This window comes from Apium graveolens, chromosome 7, assembly GCF_009905375.1.
Source record: "Apium graveolens cultivar Ventura chromosome 7, ASM990537v1, whole genome shotgun sequence".
Taxonomy (NCBI): Eukaryota; Viridiplantae; Streptophyta; class Magnoliopsida; order Apiales; family Apiaceae; genus Apium; species Apium graveolens.
This window is the reverse complement of record NC_133653.1, coordinates 63,429,636-63,451,341: the sequence shown is the minus strand read 5'-3', so window position 1 is coordinate 63,451,341 and position 21,706 is coordinate 63,429,636. Positions and strand designations below refer to the sequence as shown.

General features: G+C 38.5%; 1 non-coding gene across 1 annotated transcript; it reads right to left on the bottom strand.

Annotated features, from left to right (window-relative positions):
- Nucleotides 1-1,042: 1,042 nt before the first annotated feature.
- On the bottom strand, nucleotides 1,043-1,149 carry LOC141676369 (small nucleolar RNA R71). The gene has a single exon (XR_012556963.1). It is a non-coding gene; the product is annotated as a small nucleolar RNA R71 (small nucleolar RNA).
- Nucleotides 1,150-21,706: the final 20,557 nt, after the last annotated feature.

The following is a 21,706-nucleotide window of genomic DNA, read 5'->3' as shown; positions in this document are numbered from 1 at the left end:
CTCGTGTAACGAAAGTTGGCGTTTATCAGTTTCGTGTTATCTGATTAGTGTCATCGCCATTGCATGCTAAGGTTAAGAATAATAAGGCTATTGAATAAAGTATTTAATGAAGTTAGAATCCCATGTTTGTCATATATATCAATTCAGTCAATCTTATTCTCGTAGTTATAATTATTAGCGTAATTCTTAGTTATAAACAATCTCAATTTGTTATCGTCTTAGCATTGGATAATAACCATACATTGTTGCTTAGGTGCATAAATTAGATAGTTAACCAATACAGTCTCTGTGGGAACGAACTAGAAAAGATTCAATACTACTTGTGAATTCGTATACTTGCGTGTATTATTAGCGCGTGTTTAGCGACTAACAAGTTTTTGGCGCCGCTACCAGGGACTGCAGTGTTAATTTATAGTTTATGAGCTCTCTATCAGTGGTCGTTAAAGTTCATTGACTCGGACATTGTTACTTATTTGTTCCTTGTCTGGTTTCAGGTACTCTAGCGAGGGTGTATGCATACGCGTTCGCGTACTCGTAAGAGAACACTGGATAAAGCCGAGGAAGAACTTGTGGTAGTTCGTAGGGAAGTTTTTGAGTAAGAAAAGAAGGTAGAAGAAGAAGAGAAAGTTGAAGAGCCAATTGTAGTAGCTATGGGTAATCAAGCAGAAAATCTGAAGGCTTTGATGGACTATTCTAAGCCTAAGATTAATGACATTCAGTCTATAGCATCATCAGACCAGCCATCAGGGCTAACACTTTTGAGATCAAGTCAAGCACGATCCAGATGATACAGAACTCTGTTCAGTTTGGGAGTTCTCCTACTGAAGACCCCAACATGCACATCAGGGATTTCATCGAGATCTGTGATACTTTCAAATTCAATGATGTGACTGAAGACACTATCAAGCTACGACTCTTCCCATTCTCTCTGAGGGAAAAAGCTAAGTGCTGGTTACACTCTCTACCAGCAGGGTCTATCATAAATTGGGAAGATCTTGCTCAAAAGTTTTTCACTAAATTCTTCCCCATGGCGAAGACTGCAGCAATCAGGAATGCCCTTACCCAGTTCGCGCAGCAAACTGGAGGATCTCTGTGTGAGGCTTGGGATCGATATAAGGAGATGCTAAGAAAGTGCCCACATAATGGTATGCCTGATTGGATGATTATCAACTGTTTCTACAATGGATTGGGTCCTACTTCTAGGCCCATGCTTGATGCAACATAAGGAGGAGCTTTGTGGGCTAAGAGCTATGATGAAGCTTATGAACTTATTGAACTAATGCCTGCAAATGAGTACCAGAATCCTTCCCAGAGACTGACTCAGGGGAAAGTAGCAGGATTTCTGGAGTTGGACACAGGAACTGCTATCGCTGCCTAACTTAAGGCTTTAACAATGAAGGTGGACACTTTGGCTAATTATGGAATTAATCAAATAACTAGTGTCTGTGAGCTTTCTGCTGGTGCCCATGAGACTGATAAGTGCGCAATTTCTAGTGAATCAGCTTAGTTCGTGAGCAACTTCCAGTGATCGCAGCAACCTGTGCCAGCCACCTATCATCCTAACAACCGCAAGCATCCTAATTTCAGTTGGAGCAACGCTCAGAATGCGGTTCAACAGCCTTATCAGCAGTATCCAGCTAAGCACTACAACCCCTGGTTTTTAGCAAGCACAATATGCACCAAGATAACAACTCCAACGGTAACAAGCTAATGAAAAATCTGAATTAGAGGAGTTGAAGCTTATGTGCAAGAGTCAAACTGTTGATATCAAGACCTTGGAAAATCAGATTGGGCAAATTGCCAATACCTTGCTAAATCATCAGCCCGGTACATTGCCTAGTGACACTGAAGTGCCAGAAAAAAAGGAAGCTAAGGAGAAGGTAAAGGCAATCACTTTGAGGTTTGGGAAGGTTACGAATCCCGAACAAACTCAAGAGTTGACTAAAGGAGCTGGGGCTGAGAAAGAAGCAAAGCAGTAGGATGAAGAAGTGGAACCAAGGAAGACTACTATTGAGCACACTCCGCCTGAGGGTAATACAGGGGAGAAACAGATCTACCCTCCACTGCCTTTTCCTAAGCGGTTGCAGAAGAAAAAGCTGGACAAGCAATTTGAGAAGTTTTTGGAGGTGTTCAAGAAACATCATATAAACACACCTTTCACTGAGGCTCTCGAGCAGATGCTTAGTTATGCAAAGTTTATAAAAGGTATTCTATCTCGAAAGGTGAAGCTAGATGATTTAGAGACTATCGCTCTCACGGAGGAATGCAGTGCTGTGCTACAGCAGAAGTTGCCTCCAAAGCTTAAAGATCCAGGAAGCTTTATTATTTCATGTACTATTGAAAAAGTGTCTTTTGACAGATGCTTATGTGACTTGGGAGCTAGCATCAATCTGATGCCTTTGTCAATCTTCAAGCAGTTGGACTTACCTGATCCCAAACTAACTTATATGACTTTGTAGTTGGCCGACCGTTCTATTACATATCCGTGATGTATTGTGGAGGATGTCTTGGTCAAGGTTTATAAACTCATCTTTCCTGCTGATTTTGTAATTCTTGATTTTGAGGAGGATAAGAAGATTCCCATAATCTTGGGAAGACCTTTCTTGGCAACTGGTCGAACCTTGATCGATGTGCAGAAAGGTGAGCTTATAATGCGAGTGCTGGATCAGGATGTAACCTCTTATGTGTTCAGTGCTATGAAATTTCCTTCTGATAATGAGGAGTGCTTAAAAGTAGAGTTGGTCGATTTGGTGGTCACATCGGAAGTTGATCAATTGCTAAGGTCCGATGCCTTAGAGAAGGCGTTATTGAGAAATTCAGACAGTGAAGATGACGAAGATGAAGAGCAGTTGTAGTATTTGAATGCTTCTCCCTGGAAAAGGAAGATTGATATGCCTTTCGAATCTCTTGGAATGGAGGAATTGAACAAAGATCCTAAACGCCTCAAGCCTTCTATTGAGGAAGCTCCATCTCTTGAGCTTAAGCCTTTACCAGAGCATTTGAGGTATGCATTTTTAGGTGATGCATCTACTCTGGTTGTTATTATTGCACATGACGTTTCAGGTAGTGATGAGGAAAAGATTTTCAGGATTCTGAGAGATTTCAAGTCGGTAATTGGATGGAGTATAACAAACATCAAGGGGATCAACCCTTCTTACTATATGCATAAAATTCTGCTAGAGGAAGGTAGCAAGCCTACAGTCAAGCAGCAAAGAAGAATTAATCCTATAATGAAGGAGGTAGTGAAGAAGGAAATTCTGAAGTGGCTAGATGCAGGGATCATCTATCCTATCTCTGACAGTTCATGGGTAAGCCCGGTCCAATGTGTGCCAAAGAAAGGTGGAATTACTGTGGTAGCAAATGAGAAGAATGAGCTTATTCCTACATGGACAGTCATGGGGTGGAGAGTCTGCATGGACTATCGGAAGCTAAACAAAGCCAATAGGAAGGACCATTTTTCATTGCCCTTCATTGATCAGATGCTTGACAGGTTGGCTGGTCATGAGTATTATTGTCTTCTGGATGGCTATTCGGGTTATAATCAGATTTGTATCGCTCCAGAAGATCAGGAGAAGACTACCTTCACTTGTCCATTTGGTACTTTCGCCTTCAGACGAGTTTTTTTTGGTCTGTGTGGTGCACCAACCACATTTCATAGATGTATGATGGCCATCTTTTCTGACATGATTGGCCAGAATGTGGAGGTGGTCATGGACGACTTCTCAGTCTTTGGAGATTCTTTTGATGAATGGTTGCAGAATTTGGGACACGTTCTCAAGAGGTGTGTAAAGACCAATCTGGTTCTGAATTGGGAGAAATGTCATTTTATGGTGCGTCAAGGCATTATTCTCGGGCACAAGGTTTCTAATAAGGGTCTAGAGGTGGACAAGGCCAATGCGGGGATTATTAAGAATCTTCCTCCACCTATTTCTGTCAAGGAGATTCACAGTTTTCTTGGTCATGCGGGTTTCTACAGGCGTTTCATCAAGGACTTCTCAAAAATTTCAACGCCTTTGTGCAGTCTGTTAGAGAAAGATGTTCCTTTTAAATTCGATGACGAGTGCCTTGCAGCTTTTGAGACATTGAAGAAGAGTTTAATCACAACACCTATCATAACTATACCTGATTGGAATGAGCCTTTTGAGATGATGTGTGATGCAAGTGACTATGCAGTTTGAGCAGTTCTTGGGCAGAGAAAGAACAATATATTTCATGTAGTCTACTACGCTAGTAAGACTTTAAATGGTGCTCAACTGAATTACACTACTACGGAGAAAGAACTTTTGGCTATTGTCCACGGTTTTGAGAAATTTCGATCTTATCTACTTGGGACTAAGGTGATAGTTTTCACTGATCATGCCGCCATTTGATATCTCATCTCAAGTAAGGACTCGAAGCCTAGATTGATTCGATGGGTTCTTTTGCTCCAAGAATTTGAACTAGAGATCAAGGACATAAAAGGAACTGAAAATCAAGTTGCTGATCATCTCTCGTGTTTAGAGAATCCTAATGCTACTGTATTGGACAAGACATTGATAAATGAATCTTTTCCCGACGAGCAGCTGTTTGGAGTGCAAGAAGAAGAACCATGGTTTGCAGACATTGTGAACTATCTTTTGAGTAATATCATGCCTCCCGACTTATCTTATGCTCAAAGAAAGAAGTTTCTTCATGAGGTGAAGTGGTATATGTGGGATGAGCTGTTTCTTTTTGCCAAGGAGGTGACCAAATCATCAGGAGATGTATTTCTTACAGCGAAATGGAGGGGGGGGGGATCTTACGAGATTGCCACTCAACGGCTTATGGAGGACATTATGATGGAGAAAAGATAGCAGCTCGTGTTCTTCAAGCAGGTTTCTTTTGGCCAACATTTTTTAAAGATGCTTATCAGTTCATTTTGAAATGTGATCGATGTCAACGTGTGGGTAATATGTCTAAAAAGGATGAGATGCCTCTTAATATGCTTCTTGAGGTTGAGGTCTTCGATGTTTGGGGAATTGACTTCATGGGGCAATTTGTCTCATCTTGTAACAATCAGTATATCTTGTTGGCAGTTGATTATGTGTCGAAATGGGTTGAAGTTAAGGCGTTGCCAACAAATGATGTGAAAGTGGTGCTTAATTTTCTTCACAAGCAAATATTCACAAGGTTTGGAACTCCAAGAGTCATAATCAGTGACGAGGGGTTACATTTTTGCAATCACAACTTCACTGCTATGATGAAAAGGTGTAATGTGAATCATCACATTGCTACGACTTATCATCCTCAGATAAATGGTCAAGCTGAGGTATCTAACAGAGAGATCAAGTGCATTTTGGAGAAAGTGGTATGTCCATCAAGGAAGGATTGGTCTTTGAAGCTTGATAAAGCTGTTTGGGCGTATACAATAGCATATAAGACTCCATTGGGAATGTCTCCATTTCAGTTGATTTATGATATAGGGTGTCATTTGCCTGTGGAGCTCGAGCGAAAAGCATATTGGGCTTTGAAGAAATTGAATCTGGACTTGGATGTAGCTAGAAAGAAGAGGATGCTTCAGTTAAATGAATGTCGTGCATATGTTGTGTACTTGATGATTTCACAAACAAAACACCTAAGTAGATTTTACTTAGTAAAATAATGTAGCACTCGACGGATAAGAATTTTAGTCCCGACGGATAAATCTATAGTCCCGACGGATAATGATTTATTATCCATCGAGTGAGTAGCTTATGTAATAATGAGTCTGTAGCACATTTCTGCATACATGTATAGAGTCTATAGTAGTATATAAGTCATGTGGACTTTAACTAGATATGCAGAATAGGTTGATTAATTGTACATAGATGATGTCTTGTAATTCTGCATAAGTGAAATGAAGTCAAGTGCCTGATTGCTACCCGACGGATAAACTACAAAGCACCCGACGGATGATCAACAACCCGACGGATGATCAACAATCCGATGGATGATCATGAACCCAACGGATAAAGAATTCAAACATCAGTTGACAGTGACAACTGGTCACATGCGTCGGGGTGTATGCAAATGGAATGAGGAAGCCTATTAACTGGGTAATAGAGAACAAAGTAACAAAGCATTAGACCCGATAGTATTAATAATGATCATGTCTTTTGACTTTGTAATCTTGGTATTATATAAACCAAGAAGTACAAAATAGAAACGAAGATCTGAGATACAAAAAGTGAGAAACATTTGTAAGCAGAATTATTAGCATTTCTCTGTATTCTCAGTAGTTTAAATTTGTAAGCAGCTGTGAGCATTCTTGCACACAGAGTTCTCTTGATATAATATATATCTCTGGTGGAATTGTTTAAATCCACCGGAAAGTTTTTAAAGACTCTTATTTTTAATTACTTATGTTTTGATTCACGTAAGCTTTTATTCCGCATTGTGCTAATCAAAACACTTATATTTGTATTCATGTTTGAACATTTTTTATTTTAATAAAAGGTTCAAGAATTCCATTCAACCCCCCTTCTGCAATTCTTGCTATATTGTTAAGGGACTAACAATTGGTATCAGAGCAAGCTCTTAATCTACAAAGAGTTTAAAGATTAAAACAATTCAACAAGATGAACAAGAAGGATGTTGGAGTCAAGATTCCTTTTCTAGATAAAGATAATTACCATCATTGGAAGGTAAAGATGCATCTTCATATGCTTTCTCAAGATGAGGCCTATGTGGACTGCATAGAAAGAGGCCCTCATGTTCCAATGAGAGCTGCAACAGGAAACGAGCCATCCGTTCCCAAGCCAAGGCATGAATGGTCTGATCATGACATTGAACAAGTCAGGAAGGATAAAAAGGCCATGAATATTTTGTTTAATGGAGTTGATGCAGACATGTTTGACAACATTATCAACTATAAAACTGCCAAGGAAGTATGGGATACCATACAGTTAATCTGTGATGGCACTGAGCAAGTTAGAGAAAATAAGATGCAGCTCTTGATTCAGCAATATGAGCATTTTCACAATGAGGAAAGTGAGTCTCTCACTGACATTTTTAGTAGGTTTCAAAAACTACTAAATGCTCTTAAGTTGCATGGAAGAGTCTATCAGACTAAAGACTCTAATCTGAAATTCCTTAGATCTCTTCCAAAGGAATGGAAACCAATGACAGTCTCATTAAGAAACTCACAAGATTATAAGGAGTTTACTTTGGAGAGACTGTAAGGCATCCTGAAAACCTATGAGCTTGAAATAGAGCAGGATGAAAGGATGGATAGAGGAAAGAAGAAAGGAGAATCCATTGCACTAGTTGCTGAGTTAGAAAAGGAGAAGGAAGTAAAGATGGAAGCTGTTGAATCAACTTCAAAGGTCTGTGAGAACAAGGGCAAGGGGCTTGCAGTAGAAAGTGAAGATTCATTGAGCCAAGATGACATGGAGGACATTGATGAGCACCTAGCATTTCTTTCCAGGAGATTTGCCAAGTTCAAGTTCAAGAAGAACTTTGGAGCAGCCAAGCCAATTAGAAACATGGTGGATAAGTCAAAATTCAAATGTTTCAAATGTGGCTTGGCAGGGCATTTTGCCAATGAGTGTAGGAAGTCAGATTCCAGTAAGAAAAAGTTTGAGTCTGTGGATTACAAGCAAAAATACTTTGATCTACTCAAACAAAAGGAAAGGGCTTTTATTACATAAGAAAATGACTGGGCAGCAGATGGTTTGGATGAAGATGTCAGCTATGTCAATCTAGCCCTAATGGCCAAGTCTGATGAGACAGAGACAAGTTCCTCAAGCAATCAGGTAATTACTACAAACCTTGCACATTTATCTAAAGCTGAGTGTAATGATGCCATAAATGACATGTCTACAGAATTATATCATTTGCGTATTACACTTAAGTCTCTTACTAAAGAAAATGCTAAAATCAAAGAAAACAATTTATTTTTAAGTGAGAGGAATAATGTGCTTGAGTCTCAGTTTATTGATTTTGAGAAATTAAGAATTGAGTGTAAGATTGCCATGGAGGAATTAACCGAGTCCTTGAAAAAGGAAGAGATTTTGAAGAAGCAGCTCGAGCATGAACAAGAGGTGATTAAAGCATGGAAAGCATCCAGGGATGTCCATGCTCAAATCACCAATGTTCAAGGAATTGAGTCTTTCTGTGATGAAGCCTGGAAAAAGAACAAAGAGAAACTAGAACCTAATTTGTTAGATGGACTGCTAACAGATGTAGACTCGACGGATGATGAGGACTATCCGTTGGATAACAAAAAGTGTTATCCGTCGAATAATGAAAATCCTCATCCGTTGGCTGTGAGCAAGCCCATTAGCAAATCCAAACTAATTAAGCTGAATGAGAAGTATGGGTCTGTTTCCAAGAACTTTGTTTCAGGAGAGTCAAGTCAAGTTAAGAAAGGGAAAAAGGCTAATGTTGGTCACATGACTGTCAAACAGTTAAGTGACAGACTTGAGAAAATTGAGGTAAAAACAGAGACTAAAAGGAAAAACAATAGGAATGGTAAAGTAGGGATTAACAAACACAATAATTACACACCTGATAAATATGCTCCTAGAAAAATCTGTGTCAAGTGTGGTAGTGTAAATCATTTATCTGTTAATTGCAAATCTGCCATGCCTACTCCCATGTCTGTTCAGTCTCAATTTCCTAACATGAATGCCATGCCGCCCATGCTTGTTAATGATATGCCTACACTGAACATGAATGCACAGTTTGCTAATATGCCATTTGCACCTAATCATTATTATGCTGCATATAGTATGCCACAAATATAACGACTCGTATATTTTTATTGTTTAAATATGTAATTATTAAATAATTACATAAATAAAATATGTGTATGGGTTCAGTCAGCTGGATATTTTTTTTGTTAATATTTTAATTGATTATGTGTAATTGTGGTGTTCGTGTATTAATTGTATAATTCGTCGTGAAGCTGTGTTACGTTACTTTTGTGTTTAAAGGTGATTTAATTCAGGATTTATTTCCATAAATACTTGGGTTATCCCTAAAATCATTTTATGGCTTCATAATTTTATTAATTATTTTTAGGAGTTTTTAAAATTGAGAAATCAACATTTCTTTAATTATTTAGCCATGTATGATTTTCTAATTGTAATTATTTGTTAAATCCGTATGTAATTCCAAAATTCTTTAAAAATTATGAAACTCATATTTATTTAAGTTTGGAATATTCCGAGAATTTTAAAATTATTTTGGGAATTTTTGAGATTAATTTCACCCGCGTGTCGTTTCGTTTATTCGTTAAAAAACGGGTATCATTTGTGTTTCGAAAATTATTTTAAAATTTTGAAAATTCTATTTTTATTATCTTTTGATTATCTGTGATATGTTATAAAATATTTTATTAATGTCCGGGTTTTAATTACCCGTGAATTGTTCATTAAATAGTTAAAGTGCGGGTCAGATAAAATTTTATTGCGGGGTTTATATGAAAAAAAAGGGGTAAGGGCTTGTAAATTCGGGTTCAACCCGTTTTATATCTTTCAGTTCATGTCACTTTCTCCCCATCAATCTCTCTCGACTTCCCTCTCCCTCCAGTCTCGATCTCTCCTCTCTCTCTGTAACTCTCCGTCTCTCTCTTTCTTCTCTCTCTACCTCCTTTCCATTTTCCTCCCTCCCCGCCTGCTGTTTCTGCGGTTTCCGGACGCCGCCTTTGTTTCTCCGGTGCTAGTCGGAAAGCCCAGGAGTTGGCGTTGGATAGCCTAGTGGACAGTCGACAAGTTCAGTAAGGTTCCAATCGAAGGACCTGAGTGTTGAAGTCGAATCCAGGGTAATCTAGTGGTTAGACGTTAAAGTCTGAGCGTCCGTGTCGGCTCAAGGTCAATCGGTATTAGTTGTACAGCTCTGCAAGGCAAGTACCCCTGAACAAATCTTTTACGGTTCAGTATATATGAATAATTGTTGATTTAAATTACATACTGGAACAGAATGATTTAAGTTACGTATCCCCTGGGTTTCAAATTATTTTATTAACTTGTGTTTTGGGGGAAAAGTAACTTCTGAAAATACCTATCTCTAAAATTTTGAATAGAATGAAAATGTTTTGGAAAATGTGCTAGTTATAATTGTTTTGACAAGAGATTGGTAAGTGATTTGGAAAACTGGATAAAAATGATCAGATAATTGGATGAGTGTGCGCAGAAGGCCCGTAACGGCCTGGAAGTTAGCATAAGAGGCGAAGTGGTTGCGCACCCTATTATAACCACCAGCCCAGCGTGATAGAGACCTAGCTAGTCTCTGAGTTCTGGGACAAGTTTTATAGGATAGCCTGATCAGCTGTCTCACCGGGGATCATCCAATACCTTTATATCTGAGCAAGTTTTATAGGTCCTGTGATGGGACAAGTTTTATAGATCCTGTGATGGGATAAGTTTTATGGTTCCCGTAACGGAACAAATTATTTTGGGTCCCCGTAACGGGACAAATGGTTTTATGGGTCCTGCGATGGGACATAAGATTTGAAAACGAAAGAAGCATGCTAAGATTGAAATTGATATTTATGCACAGCACACAACTAATGATTTGGTTTTGCAGAGCATGCTAGTTTTGATATCCAGTTCATACATGTTTTACTTGTTTTATATTAAGTTATGATTTCTATTCCTATAATTATTTATTATAAACTGTCTTTGATTACTATTCATATAGTGGTACTGCTGAGCAATTGATTGCTCACCCTTGCAACAATGTTTTGTATATGTATTGCAGATATCTAGGGGATTCTTCGGTGGTAGTCGGGCAGAGTTCCAGTTCCTTCCATGTCAGGCTCCTCTGAGGTAGTTGTGTTGGACCCAAGCGGGTCTGTTGAGTTGCTGAATAAAGATAGTATTGTTTGAATTGTCCTTAGTAAGTTGGTTTTGTGATGGTTGTAACCTAAGTCATACTTAAACCTGGAAAAGGTCTTGGTAAAGGGGTCGAAATTATGTATAATTAATAAGCTGGGTTATGTTGTTTATTAGTATTGTTGTTAGTGACATCAACTCCTGACCCCGGGGTTGAGGCCGTCACAACAAATGCCATTTAGCATGCCTTACTGGGGTAACATGTTTACACCAAGCATGCCATTTCCTGTTAGTCATAATATGCATGAAAATTTTGTAGCAATGAATGGTTTCAAAGGTCCAATCCAAATGACTAAGGATGAATCTGAAATTCCTAAGTCAAATGAGATAAGACCTAAGAAACAGAAAAAGAAAGCTAACAAGGCAGGACCCAAGAAAACTTGGGTACCAAAATCAACTTGATTTGATTTTGATGTGTGCAGGGAAATAGAAAGAATCTTTGGTACTTGGATAGTGGTTGTTCAAGACACATGACTGGTGATTCTACCCTGCTCATAGATTTTAAGGAGAGAGCTGGCCCAAGTATTACTTTTGGAGATGACAGCAAAGGTTATACTGTGGGATATGGCTTAATTTCAAAGGACAATGTCATCATTGAGGAGGTTGCCTTAGTGGATGGTCTCAAACACAATCTTTTGAGTATCAGCCAGCTTTGTGATAAAGGCAATTCAGTAACCTTCAACTCAGAATCCTGTGTTGTGACTAATAAAAGAAGCAACAAAGTGGTTCTCACTGGTGTGAGAAGAGGAAATGTGTACCTAGCTGATTTTAACTCAACTAAAGCAGAATCTGTAACTTGTTTTCTCAGTAAAGCAAGTCAGGATAAAAGTTAGCTATGGCACAAGAAGCTATCCCATTTAAACTTCAAGACCATGAACGAGCTGGTAAAGAAAGAACTGGTAAGAGGAATTCCTCTAGTGGAGTTTTCAAAGGATGGATTGTGTGATGCCTGCCAAAAAGGGAAGCAGATCAAAGCATCATTCAGGAAGAAACTTGATTCAACAATTGAAGAGCCTTTGTAACTGCTTCACATGGATTTGTTTGGACTAGTCAATGTATTGTCCATCTCAAGGAAAAGATTTTTCCTAGTAATTGTAGATGATTTCTCAAAGTCCTCTTGGACATATTTCCTAAAATCTAAAGATGAGGCTAGTGAAATCATCATCAATCACATAAGGCAAGTCAACAATCATCCTGATTTCAAAGTTAGAAGAATCAGGAGTGACCATGGAACTGAGTTCAAGAATTCTGTCATGAGAGCATTTTGTGAAGAAAATGGAATTCTGCATGAGTTTTCAGTAGCAAGGACTCCACAACAGAATGGAGTAGTGGAGAGGAAGAACAAATCACTTATTGAAGCTGCAAGGACAATGCTTGAAGAATCTAAACTACCAACATATTTCTGGGCTGAAGTTGTAAATATTGCATGCTACACTCAGAACATTTCTCTGGTTAATCAAGCAAGATGCATGACTCCCTATCAATTGTTCAAGAATAAGAAGCCAACTCTGAACTTTCTTCATGTCTTTGGATGCAAATGCTATATCCTGAGAAATTAAACTGATCAAAATGGGAAGTTTGATGATAAAGTAGATGAAGGAATTTTTGTTGGATATGCTGTTAGTAAAGCATATAGAGTCTACAATCTAAGAACCAATATTGTTGTGGAATCTATACATGTTGTGTTTGATGATAAAAAGATTGAAGGACTGAAAGATGGAGATTACCATGAGAGCCTCAAATTCGACAATGTGAAGATGGTTAGTGATGATAGTGATGATGAAAGTGATCAAGAAACAGTGTCTAAGGATAATGCAGACAAATCTACTACCAATGAAGCACAAAACTCAATATTTGTCGAGTTGCATAATGCTTCATCCGTCGGAAGGCAATCTGCGTTATCCGTCGGAAGACAACCTGCCTCATCCGTCGGTACTCAAAATTCACCATCCGTCGGGTTATCAAAAGGAGTAGGAGGTCAAGACAGATCACCTATAGAAAATTCCCCTATCTCAAATCAAAGATCCACAAACTCAGGGGGAGTTTCTAGCAATCAAAACTGAATCACACATCAAGAAAACCATGAGGTCTCTTCATCTAGAGCTAATCTACCTCAACAAAGGAAATGGACAAAAGATCACCCCTTTGATCTTATCATTGGTGATGTTTCTTCTAGAGTTCAAACAAGAAGAGCAACTCAGGATGAATGTCTATACAACAGCTTTCTGTCAAAGGAAGAACCAAAGAAGGTAGAAGAAGCTTTGTTGGATCCTGATTGGATTTTAGCTATGCAGGAAGAGCTAAACCAATTTGAAAGGAATAATGTATGGAAGCTGGTACCCAAGCCTAAAGGAAAGAATCCAATAGACACCAAGTGGGTATTCAGAAACAAGATGGATGAAAATGGCATAGTAGTCAGGAACAAAGCTAGATTGGTTGCTAAGGGCTATTATCAGCAAGAAGGAATAGATTTTGATGAAACATTTGCACCTGTTGCAAGACTTGAAGCCATCAGAATCTTCTTAGCCTATGCAGCCCATGCCAATTTTAAGGTCTGTCAAATGGTTGTCAAAAGTGCCTTTCTGAATGGAGATTTGGTGGAAGAAGTATATGTCAGTCAACTTCCTGGTTTTGAAGATCCAAATTTTCCAGAGTATGTCTATTATCTTCTGAAAGCACTTTATGGACTGAAGCAAGCACTAGAGCCTGGTATGACACTTCATCAAAGTTCCTTTTGGAAAATCACTTCACAAGAGGTACTGTAGATAAAACCTTATTTTTCAGAAATGTTAATGGCTCTAGTATACTTGTTCAAATTTATGTAGATGGTATTATTTTTGGCTCTACAGATGAGAAACTTTGCAAAAAGTTTGCCAAATTGATGCAAAGTAAGTATGAAATGAGTATGATGGGAGAACTAACTTACTTTCTTGGTTTACAAGTTAAGCAAGTTAGTGATGGAATATTCATTAGTCAAACTAAATATATTTTTGATCTTTTAAAGAAGTTTGATCTAATGGATTGCACATCTGCAAAAACTCCCATGGCCACTGCAACTAAGCTTGAATTAAACACTACTGAAAAGTCTGTGGATATTTCAAGTTATAGAGGCATGGTTGGCTCATTTCTGTACTTAATAGCTAGTAGGCCAAATATAATGTTTGCTACATGTTTATGTGCTAGATTTCAGGCTGATCCTAGAGAGTCTCACTTGATAGCTATTAATAGAATTTTTAGATATCTCAAAGGAACACCAAACCTTGGCATTTGGTACCCTAGAGATTCTGGTTTTGATCTAACTTGTTATTCAGATGCAGATTATGCAGGTTGTAGAATTGATAGAAAGAGTACAACAGGAACCTGTCAATTTTTAGGAAACAAGCTTATGTCCTGGTTCAGTAAAAAGCAAAATCCAGTTTTTACTTCTACAGCTGAAGTTGAATATATTACTGCTGGCAGTTGCTGTGCACAGATTTTATGGATGAAAAATTGATGACTATGGTTTGCAAGTTGAGAGAATTCCTATTTTCTGTGATAACACAAGTGCAATTGCCATCACTGAAAATCCAGTGCAACATTCAAGGACAAAGCACATAGATATCAAGTACCATTTCATAAGGGAACATGTAATGAATGGTACTGTGGAACTACATTTTGTTCCAAGTGAGAAGCAACTTGCAGATATCTTTACCAAGCCACTGGATGAGTCCACCTTTTCAAGGTTGGTAAGTGAGTTAGGTATGCTTAATTACTCTTAAATTTATCTGAGTTATTTTGCAAGTTGTCATGTAGCAAGAAATTTAGTTGATTTTTAGGTCTAAAATGAAATTTTGGCCAAGTCAAAATTTACATCTCGACGGATGACCCTTATCCATCGAGATTAGTCATCCGTCGATATACTATTTGCTAATGAAAATCAATTACTTTTCTGGAATCTTTTAAAACTCGACGGATAACAGTTTATCCTCATCCGTCGAATTGTCTTAATCTCAGCCGTTAATTCCCTGTACATTATCCATCGAGTATACTTACAGTTTGTAAGCATTACACGATGGATAATGGGTGGAATTTTTACAGTTTATTTTTAAGCGGCTATTTTAGGCAATTTCTATTGGTTAATTTATTTTACTTTATTATTTTTATCAGTTATTTCTGAGATAGTATAAAAACTTATTTCATTGCAATTGTTTTCTTTTATCATTCTCAAATTCAACTGCTTTTATTTCATTCTCTCTCAAGCAATTATTCTCCTTCTCTTCAAGCTTTCATTCTCTAACAATGGCACCTGTAGTAAAGATTATGTCTCAAACTGGGTTCATTTATGAGAAGAACAATTTCACTGCATTGGTCAATAAGGGTATTTAGCAATCAGAGGACTACCACAAGATGATGGACTTTGTGAAGAATTGCAAGCTCAATTATGCCATGCTAGAATCACCCACAATCTTCTGTGAAGTTGTTGAAGAGATGTGGACCACTGCTACCTACAACTCTACAGATAAGACCATCACTCTAACCATTAAAGGTAAAGAATTCTGTATCAATAGTGATGTGATAAAAGCATGTTTCAAAATACCTGATAACAATGTGACTTCACCACACACTGACACTGATATTATCAATATGCTTAATTCCATTCACTATGCACTTTCCACTTCTAAAATGAGTGATATTAGGAGAATGGGTCTTCGGAAGGAATGGAGTTTCATGTGTGATGTAGTTACAAAAGTTTTCTCTGGAAAAATCAGTAATTTTGATTCAGTGAACATTTCCATGCTTAACATGCTATACATGCTAGTTACAGAAAAATTTTATAACTTCAGTGACCTTATCTTGTTTGAGTTAGGTTATAAATTAGGAGAGTTAAATAAAAGAGGGAAGAATATTTATTATGCCAGATTTTTTATGTTATTGGCTAACCACCTCTGTGAAGAAATAGTTCTTGAGAACCCTAAAACAAACTGGATTGTTGGGTTCAAGAGAGGAGGATTATTGCAGATCTGAACAGGGCCAACCATCACAAGGGTATGCCAATGTTCTACTTTCCTGTAATGCAGGCACCTCAGGTAAGTGAGGTAAGTTCATCCATCCCTACAACTATTCCAACCTCTACTATTTCTTTGAATTCAGGAGTAGCTATGGAAACTGTGCCAATGACCAAACAGTTGCCTATCAAAGCCTCCAAACCTACTACTATTTCCAAATCTAAATCAAAGAAAACCCCCTCTGGTATCTCTCAAAAGATGCCAGTTGAAAAATCCACAAAAACAAAAGAGGGGAGTGTGAAGGAGGGAAACTCAGGTGAGGGAAGGGGTGAACATCAAAGAAACCCCAAGAATAAGGTTGGAGAGTTGAGTGAATCCCAACCTAGCCACATTGTAGTTTCCCAACAAACTGCAGTGCTTAAAAAGGACAAAAGCTCACTTCTAGCTGCATCCTCCCAAAAGGATGTGGTTATTGAACAAAGCTCTCAGCCAAGAGCACAGGCCAAGAGGGTTAGGGACACAAGCTCACCCCAAGCTTATGCCAGAAAGAAGAAATCAAAAACATTTGGGGATGCACAGAGTACACACACAGTACAAACTGGTGCAAAAGACACAGTCACTGTACCTTCTCAAGTTCAATTTGATGTGGCTCCAATAAATGTGGAGTCACAGCCAAAATCTCTAGTTATAGAAGCACCTCACACACCATACTCACCAATAAATTCTCTGGATATGGATATGATACACACATCAATTCCTGATTGCCCTTCTTTAACTCTGTTGGGGAAGCCAAAATCTAGTGCAAGTGAGCATCATTTTTAGATGATTTGTTGGCTCACTTGCCAATTCTTTCAAGAACTGTTGTGTCATCTGTGCCTAAAATATCTTCAATCAGCACAGAGTCAACAATAGTTTCTATTCCCATCTCATTCATTTTTACCCTCTCGATGGATATTTCTCATCCGTCGAGTAGTAATTGTATCCCGACGGATAAGCCTAACAGCAGTTTTCCGTCGGATAGCAAAACCACTCACTCGATGGATATCACTCATCCGTCGGGTATCTCTGCACAGCTTCAAACTTCAATTATTTCAAGTGCAGAAGATCTAGTTGTTGTACAATCACTCTTAGGATTGAGAGAGCAGAGTGTTTTGAGTGAGAGTCTGGGTTGCTCCCAGGAAAAAGGAGAGGAAATGAGTGAAAATCTGTAATCCATTTCTTCAGGATTGGTAAAAGGGAGTGAGAGGAGTCCCACCTTAGTAGGTGAAGGTGAGGGTGTGAGGGTGGGGAGCCAGGGTAAGACCCTGATACAACAAAAGAGAGAACATGAGAGAAAAGCAGGTACAGAGGGTATAAGGGCTGATCCAGCCATTCCTCATGAGTTAATGATTGTGGATGATGCTGAAAAGAAAAGACAATTTCAGCAACATTACAAAGCTGTAATTGATAACATTTCCTTGGATGCTGACACTTTTACTCATCCTGTGTCAGCCTATCAATTGTTGGCTGCTCAGGGCAATGAGGAGGCAGAAAAGACTTTAAATCTGGTGCATACTTCAGAATCTCTACAAAGGGATAAAGCTGCTGTCAATTTAATGCCTTCTACAGCTGGTGAGCCATCTGAGGAATTTGGAATAAATTCTAATGATGATGACTCTATTTCATTTGATGGAAGCATGAACTTAGGGGGAGATGAAGGCCCAAGTTCTATTCCAGATTTACCTGAATGGGCCTTGACAAAGGAGTCCACACCAAGACAATTTAATGTATCCTTGGTCAAATAAATCATGTCTATCCAAAAGGCCATTCAGAAGAGCTCAAATGCTGGTACCAAGGCTATTCTTCAAGGTCACCTAGATTCTCTACATCTAATGAAGCTACAGTAATTAAGACAGAATCTGAGTGTAGATGAACTCAAAAAGGATATAGCTGACTTGAAGACCTACAATTCTGAGAAGCTGGATTCAGTCATGCCATATGGTACCATGCAGGATCTGTTACTGAGACTGAGAAGAGAATCAGATGCTGAAAATAAGCTGGCCAAGCTGGAAGACAGAGTTCAAGTTATTGAAAATTCTGTGGCCACCATTCTTCAAAATCAGCAGTCTCAGACCAATCTTCTAATACAACTGGCTAAAGCACAAGGCCTGACTCCTCAACTTGATGATAACAAAAAGGGGGAGAAAGGACCAAGTGAGGGGGAGAAGCTTCAAATACAAATCACTAAGGTAATTGTGCCATCAATTACTGTCTCAAAGCCACCAGTTGCAGAAGGTATAGATCTGATTCAGGTAGCAGCAACAAACTTGAAAGTTGCTGAGAAAGAAAAGTTGAGTTTGATCAACTAGGAGAAGATTGATGAGGAGATATAGAAGAAGTTCCAACTTTTCAAGGAGCCAGTTAAGTCAGCCATCCATCACTCTCAAGTCAAGCAAATCAGTGTGAATGAGATGAGAATGAATTATCTGGAAAGAGGACAATCTTCCTGCATCAAGTCTCCAAAGGCTGAAATGATTCTTAAACCAAGGGTAAACTATTCAAAATCATCCTTGAAGAACCCCTTGGATATTGTGTATGAGACACCCAAGCCTGATGAGAAGAAGCTTCTGTCAAGATCAATTGTTTTCTACAAAGATCCAACTGATTTAGCTTCTAAAAAGAGGATTGCTAAGATATTCAGAAATGGGAAGGAAATTTGTGTGGTAGCTGGACATCCTCAATTTGCTCAAGCAAATAAAGAAGAAAAAGCCAGATTGAAGCAGGAAAAGAAGCAAGCTATTCTAGATGCAAAGAAGGCTAAACAAAAGAAAGAGCAGATTGCTATCTTGGCCAAGCTACAGGCTGTGAGTTCATCTCAACAAATTCCCTCTCAACCATCTGAAGCCACTGAATCAAGGGAGCAAGTTGAAGAACAGAAGAAATCTCCAAGGAAGAAATAATTGGCTAAAAGAACAAAAAGGAAACTAGATATTGTTGACAAGGAATTGGGAGATCAATTTCCTAAGGAACCCACACCAACCACAACTCAAGCATCAAAGCCCTCTGTGGTATTTGAAGATATAAGGGTGGTGGATCCCTACGGGAATATTCATGGTGAACCTATTGTGCCCAAGGATGAGCCAATAGAATGGGATAACATACCAATTCCTGACTTCAGTCTACCAATCCTTAGCAAGCCAAAAAGGACAAAGTCAAGAGCAGTCAAGAAGGTGAAGTTGTCACCTCTCAAATCCAAATCTGTAGTCAAAGCTCAGCCCAAAGTCAATAAGGGAGACTACTTGTACTTGTGTGACATCAAAGAATTTTCTGATCTAAACCTCTATCTGGATGAACTAGATGAAGTGAGGGGAATTGATGCATACAGAAACCTACCTGAAAGGTTAGTGTTCAAGTACAAAGGAGGAAAGGAGATTCAGTGGCCACTTCACAGGATTCTTCAAGAGAGCCAAGCTGTACTGATTAAAGTTTATTCATCCTTCAAGAAGAACTTTGGGTTCAATGTCACTGTAAGAAGACTAGTATTGAAGAAGATTGAAGAACTAAGGAGTGTTAGAGCTAAAGATGCACTCCCAAAGACTCTAATCTTCCCATACACAGGGAGAAGAGTGCATCTAAGGCCCTACTGGCTGATGGAGTTCATGGATGACAAAGGTGTGAGAAGATTCTTCAGATTAGAAGACCAACTGAACATCTCCAGCAATGGGACTCTATTGGAAATGCAAGAAAAGCTAAATCTCTCAGAATCTGATGAACTGGAATTCCACAGGCAGCTCCAAAATCAGATTGATGAAAACAACAGAAAGCTTGGAAGAAGATCCGGACCTTCAAGAAACTAGAAAAATCTGCTCAGGATAGAGGAGCATCTTGAAATGACTGTGAGCCAAACTTTGTACATTTTGATTACTTGAAGCACTTTCAGTATTATCTACTTTCTTTTAAAGATGTATGTTTAGGGTGTTTTGTTATCATCAAGTGTCTCTTAATTTATGGCTACAATTCCGGTAGACATAAATTGGGGGAGATTATTGTGCATATGTTGTGTACTTGATGATTTCACAAACAAAACACCTAAGTAGATTTTATTTAGTGAAATAATATAACACTCGACGAATAAGAATTTTAGTCCCGACAGATAAATCTATAGTCCCGACGGATAATGATTTATTATCCATCGAGTGAGTAGCTTATGTAATAATGAGTCTGTAGCACATTTCTGCATACACCTTTGTATAGAGTCTGTAGTAGCATATAAGTCATGTGGACTTTAACTAGATATGCAGAATAGGTTAATTAATGGTACATAGATGATGTCTTGTAATTCTGCATAAGTGCAATGAAGTCAAGTGCCTGATTGCTACCCGATGGATAAACTACAAAGCACCCGACGGATGATCAACAACCCGATGGATGATCAACAATCCGACGGATGATCATGAACCCAATGGATAAAGAATTCAAACATCAGTTGACAGTGACAACTGGTCATATTCGTCGGGATGCATGCAAATGGAATGAGGAAGCCTATTAACTAGGTAATAGAGAACAAAGTAATAAAGCATTAGACCTGATAGTTTTTATAATGATCCTGTCTTTTGACTTTGTAATCTTGGTATTATATAAATCAAGAAGTAGAAAATAGAAACGAAGATCTGAGATACAAAAAGTGAGAAACATTTGTACGCAGAATTATTAGCATTTCTCTATATTCTCAGTAGTTCAAATTTGTAAGCAGCTGTGAGCATTCTTGCACACAGAAATTCTCTAGATATAATATATATCTCTGGTGGAATTGTTTAAATCCACCAGAAAGTTTTTAAAGACTCTTGTTTTTAATTACTTATGTTTTGATTCACGTAAGCTTTTATTCCGCATTGTGCTAATCAAAACACTTATATTTGTATTCGAGTTTGAACATTTTTTATTTTAAGAAAAGGTTCAAGAATTCCATTCAACCCCCCTTTTGTAATTCTTTGTATATTGTTAAGGGACTAACAATGAACTTGACGATTTTCGACTTCAAGCTTATGAAAACAACAAGATGTATAAGGAGAAAGTCAAGAGGTGGCACGATCGGGGTCTAGTGCTCAAGAAATTTGTGCCAGGATAACAAGTTCTTTTATTCAACTCTCGTCTCTGTCTTTTTCCTGCTAAGTTGAAGTCAAGATGGTCAGGGTCCTTTATAATCAAAGCTGTGTTTCCACATGGAGCGGTGGAAATTTTTGAGAATGATCCGGGCCAAGCATTCAAGGTAAATGGTCAACGGTTGAAGCATTATTATGGTAACACGGCAAACCACGAGGTGGTTAGTGCCGTTTTATTGTCCACTTGATCTCAAGATTCTACGTCGAGCTAGCGACGTAAAAGAAGCACTTCTTGGGAGGCAATCCAAGTTTGTTGTACATTAGTAAGTAGAGGAAGAAAGAAGAAAAGAGAAAATCACAAAAAAATGGAAAAATACTGACTACAGAAGCCTGGCGCGCCCGCGCTGTTTTAGCACGCGGCCGCGCCATTTACACAGAAACACCGCGCGCCTGCTCTGTTACAGCGCGCGACCGCGCCGGTTTGGCAGAAGTAGCGCGCGCCCGCGCCGTCCCAGCTTACGCCCGCGCCGTGTCCCAGCTTTGGAAAAAAATAAAAGGCAGTTTAAGGGGGGAAAACAGGAATTTTGTCCCAAAATCAATTCCCAACCGAATTTTACTCCCCCACAACCCATAATTCCCTCTCCAAATCAAACCCATTACTCCCATTATTCCCATAATCAAATCCCACTTCTATTCCATGTCTAATTTTCTTTTCACCACCTATATATACATACACCCCATACACAAACTTCTTCACTAATTCACAAACTCTCAAACACAAATTCTCTCTCAAACACAACTCTTA